This window comes from Phoca vitulina, unplaced genomic scaffold (assembly GCF_004348235.1).
Source record: "Phoca vitulina isolate PV1807 unplaced genomic scaffold, GSC_HSeal_1.0 scaffold52, whole genome shotgun sequence".
Lineage (NCBI taxonomy): Eukaryota > Metazoa > Chordata > Mammalia > Carnivora > Phocidae > Phoca > Phoca vitulina.
Window position 1 is genome coordinate 8,131,455 of NW_022589755.1, and position 6,000 is coordinate 8,137,454.

The window sequence follows — 6,000 nt, forward strand, 5'->3', positions numbered from 1 at the left end:
AAGCCCCACGCTCTGCGCAGAGTCTGCTTAAGATTCTCTCTCTGAGGGGCACCTGGGTGGCTCAGTTGTTAAGCATCTGCCTTCGGCTCAGGTCATGATCCCGGGGTCCTGGGATCAAGCCCCGCATCGGGCTCCCTGCTCAGCGGGAAGCCTGCTTCTCCCTCTCCCACTTCCCCTGCTTGCGTTTCCTCTCTCGCTGTGTCTCCCTCTGTCAAATAAATAAATAAAATCTTTAAAAAAAAAAAAAAAAAGATTCTCTCTCTTCCCCTCTCCCTACCCCCCCTTCCTCCCCCTCTCTAAAAAAAATAAAAAGAAGGAGAAGAAGAATCCAAAGTTCAGCTAAGCTACCCCGACTGGGCAGCTCCCTGGAGCCAAGACACTGACCCAAGCCCCAGATGGTTCTGATTTCCTCGCCCCTCCCAGCCCACCAAGGAGGTGAGCGGTCTCACTATCATTTTAGAGATGAAGACACAGGCCCAGAGAGCCGATGGTGCTGGCCGTCAGTCACCCAGCTACCCAGCAGCCAACCTGGGATTTGCACCTGGGGCCCCCTGACCACAGGGATGCCATGTGGAGGACAGGTAAGAGCATGATCTCTGGGGCCAGGCTGCCGACTTCAGATCCCAGATCTGCCACCTGGGCTGTAGGACCCTGGGGAAGTTACTTAACTTCTCTGAGCTTTAGTGCCCTCATCTGTGAAATGACAATAAGAGCGCCTATCCCATCAGGCTACTGGAAGGTGTGGTGAGCTGAGTAGCGGCCCCCAAAGATGTCCACATCCTGATCCCTGGAACCTGTGAATGTTAATTTACATGGCAGGAGGGATTTTGCAAATGGGATTAAGAATCTTGACATGGGGTGGGGGGGGCGCCTGGTTGGCTCAGTTGGTTGGGTGTTTGACTCTTAATCTCAGCTCAGGTCTTTTTTTTTTTTTTTTTTAAGTTTATCTTATTTATTTATTTATTTTTTAGAGAGAGAGAGCAGGAGGGGCAGAGGGAGAAGGAGAGAGAATCCCAAGCAGGCTCGATGATCAGTGTGGAGCCCATCTTGGGGCTCAATCTCACAATCCTGAGCTCATGACCTGAGCCAAAATCAAGAGTCGGACACCTAACCAACTGAGCCACCCGGGTGCCCCTCAGTCCAGGTCTTGATCTCAGGGTCGTGAATTCGAGCCCCGCATTGGGCTCCACGCTGGGCATGGAGCCTACTTAAAAAAAAAAAAAAAAAAAAAAGAATCTTGAGATGGGGCGATGATCCTGGACCATTTGGAGGGGCCCACTGTAATTCCAAGGGTCCTTATAAGAGGGAAGCAGAGGGAGATTTGACACAGAACACAGGGTGACATGTTATGTGGCCGGCACTGAAGGTGGAGGAAGGACCCACAAGCCGAGGAATGCAAAGAATACAGCTGGGAAATGTTTCAGAAAGGTCAGGAGACGGACTCTCCCCTAGAGTCTCCCCAGGGAGTGTGGCCATGCTACCTTGATTTGGGCCCAGGGAGGTTGCTTCTGCATCTGGGACCCCCAGAGCTGTACGAGAACAACTATGTGTTGTTTGATGGCAGCAAGAGTCTCTTAGAACAGTGCCTGGTACACAGCAGGTGCACTTAACGGTTACTCTTTTTTTTAAGATTTATTTATTTATTTGAGAGAGAGACAGAGAGCACAGGGTAGGGGGGCGGGATTGAGGGGCACAGGGAGAGGGAGAAAGAAACTCCAAGCAGACTCCGCCCTGAGTGCGGAGCCCCACGCTGGGTACGCTCTCATGACCCCAAGATCAATCAGGAACTGAGCCGAAAACAAGAGTCAGTCGCCTAACCCACGGAGACACCCAGGCATCCCTTAACTGTTACTCTTGTTATTACCTGAAACACCCCCAGCCAGCCCATGGCCCCTGGCGACAGGTCACAGTCATGGACGTTTGCTGCCTTATTGGTTAAAAGGCTGCTGTCTTTTCATTCACATCAGGGGCCTGACAGGCCTTGTTTATGCCCATTTTACAGAGAGGAAAACAGGCTCGCCGAGGCTCCCCTGCACAGTAGGTCACAGCCACTCCAGCGGCTGCCGTAACCAACGGCCACACACTGTGTGATTTATACCGGCAGAAGTGGGGCACCCGGGGGGCGCAGTCGGTTAAACGTCCAACTCTTGGTCTCAGCTCAAGTCGTGATCTCAGGGTCATGGGATCGAGCCCCACATTGGGCTCTGCACTCAGCGGGGAGTCGGCTTGGAGATTCTCTCCCTACCCCCTCTGCTCCTCCCCCCACTCACGGGTGCTCTCTCTCTCTCTCTCAAATAAATAAAATATTTTTAAAAATTTAAAAACAGGGCACCTGGGTGGCTCAGTCATTAAGCGTCTGCCTTCGGCTCAGGTCATGATTCCAGGGTCCTGGGATCGAGTCCCACATTGGGCTCCCTGCTCCGCGGGAAGCCTGCTTCTCCCTCTCCCACTCCCCCTGCTTGTGTTCCTGCTCTTGCTCTCTCTCTGTCAAATAAATAAATAAAATCTTAAAAAAAAAAAAAATTTAAAAACAGCAGAAGTGTATCTGTCACAATTCCAGGGGCCACAAGTCTGAAATCAAAGTGTGGGCAGAGTTGCCCCTTCCAGAGGCCCTGAGGGAGGATCTGTCCCAGGCCTCTCTCCTAGCTTCTGGCGGTGGTCGGCAATTCTTCGCGTTCCTTGGCTGGCACATGCATCACTCCGATCTCGGCCTGGGTCTTCACGTGGCCTCCCTCTCTGTGGCTCTGTGTCTTCTTTTCTGTCTCTTCCGGGGACACCTGTCATGGGCTGTAGGGCCTCCCCTGATCCGGGATGATCGCATCTCAAGATCCTTAATCGAAGTACATCTGCAAAGACCCTTATTCCAAAGAAGGTCACGTTCCCAGGTTCCAGCGAAGGTACCTTGGGAGAAACAATTCAACCCACGACGGCGGTGGCAGGGCCAGGATTGGTACCCAGTCCCAGGTCTTGCGAGCCTTCACATGGCCCAGCCCTCCAAAGAGCCCTTCACACCAAAAGACGCTGCCCAGGATCCGATGGAGCCGATCTTAAGAAATGTTGCTCCAGGGGCGCCTGGGTGGCTCAGTCATTAAGCGTCTGCCTTCGGCTCAGGTCATGATCCCAGGGTCCTGGGATCGAGCGCCGCATCGAGCTCCCTGCTCTGCGGGAAGCCTGCTTCTCCCTCTCCCACTCCCCCTGCTTGTGTCCCTTCTCTCGCTGTCTCTCTCTGTCAAATAAATAAATAAATAATCTTAAAAAGAAAGAAAAGAAATGTTGCTCCAGCCCCGCTGCACAATATTTTTGGTTCCATGAAACCAACACGCTCTCCCTCGTGCCTGGCTGTCGCATAGGCTATTTCTCCTGCTTGGAAACCTCTTCCTCCGGGCTCAGCGCCGATGTCACCTCCCCCAGGAAACCCGCCTTGACCCGCAGCTAGGTCGGGTGCCACTCTGCGCTGTTCCCATCCCCCCCTGGATTCTCACATCCCAGTCCTGGCCACTCGGGTCCTCACTGCCCAGGGTCAGGTCTGTGTCCCTCACTGGACTCTGAGACCTGTGGGGGCAGGGCTGCGGTTGTCGCTGTCTCCACGGGGTCCCCAGCACTGTCCAGCACAAGCCCACGTAGTTCTCGATACAAATGGAATCACTAAAGCAACCTGGTTCTCCTAAAGCTTCTGTGTCCCCAACCCATTAGACCAGCAGGACGCAACCCTATTGAATCCCAAACGCCCTTTATGACACAAACTCAAATACCCCTTGTACTATCCTGAAATGAAATGCCTAGACAGTATGTCCTACCTACACACATCTTTTTTTTTTTTTTTTTTTAAGATTTTATTCATCCAGGGGCGCCTGGGTGGCTCAGTCAGTTAAGCGTCTGTCTTTGGCTCAGGTCATGATCCTCAGGGTCCTGGGATCGAGCCCCGCATCAGGCTCCCTGCTCTGCGGGTAGCCTGCTTCTCCCTCTCCCACTCCCCCTGCTCTGTTCCCTCTCTCGCTGTGTCTCTCTCTGTCAAATAAATAAAATCTTAAAAAAAAAAAAAAGATTTTATTCATCCATTTGAGAGAGAACAGGAGCAGGGGGAGGGGCAGAGGGAGAGGGAGAAGCAGACTTCCCGCGGAGCGGGGAGCCAGATGCGGGGCTCGATCCCAGCACCCCGGGATCACGACCTGAGCCGAAGGCAGACGCTTAACCCACTGAGCCACCCAGGCGCCCCAATCTTTGTGGGGCTCGAACTCATGTCCCCAAGACCAAGAGTCGCATGCTCTTCCGACTGAGCCAACCAGGCACCCCTATATACATCATTTTTAGTGTAATAACCTAAATTTACCATAAGGGAGAAATTACAGAAATCGAAGGGAAGAAATTTATAATAAAGCAACACACGTGAAAATGCATTCGTACAACGACACTGGAAATCGTCAAGAAGTAGTCAAATGCTTTTGGCTCTTACAATGAATGTGTTTGAGCGTAAGAGAGTTGGAATGCTTGCTAACGGAACAACACCCTTTTGTGGTATCTGAGAATTTGAAAAAGGGCTGAGCGCGTGCGCATGCGCGTGGGTAGCCCCATCTTACGTGCTTGCCTGCATGTGGACTCTCGAATGCAGCAGCTGGACGCTGTGGTGAGCCCCTCGATAGCAGGAGTGGGGTTGCAGGGGTGACGTGATGACCCAAAATGGTGCATCACCCTTGGCTGATTTCTGAACGCAACGTAGCACAATTTTCCCTCGACGGAAGTAGTGGACTCCCTGGAAAATTCAGGATATATTGAAACCACGCAAATAACACTTTGTGTCTCCCAACAAAGGAATATCTCAAATGCAAAGGCCTGACAAGGTCAGGTGCTGGTGAGGATGTGTGCAGCCGCGGGGACTCTCGCCCCCTGCTGGAGGGGGACACAAAATGCTCCAGCCACTGTGGGGTAACCACTTGGCAAGTTCGGCTACAGTTCGATGCGAACGCGCACCCTATGAGCCAGCAAATGAACCCCGAGGGATTGACCCAACAGAAGTGCGTGCACACGTTCACCAAACGACATGTCCCGTACAAGAATGTTCATAGCAGCGGGGCGCCTGGGTGGCTCAGTGGGTGAAGCGTCTGCCTTCGGCTCAGGTCATGATCCCAGGTCCGAGGGTCGAACCCCAACTCTGGCTCCCTGCTCCGCGGCAAGCCTGCTTCTCCCTCTGCTCCCACCTGCTGATCCCCCTGTTTGTGCTCTCTCTCTCTGTGTCAAATAAATAAATAAAATCTTTTTTTAAAAAAAATGTTCATAGCAGCTTTAACAGAATTGCCCCTTTTACGGGCTGATTTGTGTCCCCTCCCTGATTCATGTGTCAAAGTCCCAACGCCCCCCTACCCAGCACCTCAAAATGTGACCTAATTTGGACGTAGGCCTTTTACAGAGGTATTTCAGTGAAAATGAGGTCAGTAGGGTGGGCCCTAATCCCGTGTGACTGGTGTCCTTGCAAGAAGAGGAGATTAGTACACACGCACAGGGGAAAGCTGGGGTGAGGCCTCAGGGACAAAATAGCCATCCTTGAGCCCAGGAGAGAGGCCACAGAAGAAACTAACCCGGCCAACGCCTTGAGGTAGGACTTCTGGCCTCCAAGATTATAAGAAAAGAAAGTTTTTGTTGCTTCATGCCATCCAGCCTGGGCTACTTGGTGGTAGCCGCTCTAACTAAGCAAACTGATACCGCCCCAAATCAAAAGGAACCAGAATGCCCATCAGAGGTGCAATGGATGAACCCTCTCTACCTACGTGCCACGGTGTGGATGAATCTCATGAACATTATGCTGAGTGACAAAAGCCAGACAGACACAAAGAAGCACATACCATGTGATTCTATTGATAGGAAATTCTAGAACAGGCAAAACTCACCTCTGCTCTTAGAATCAAGGATAACGGGACACCTGGGTGGCTCAGTCGGGTAAGCGTCTGCCTTCGGCTCAGGTCAGGATCCCAGGATCCTGGGATCAAGCCCCACATCGAGCTCTCT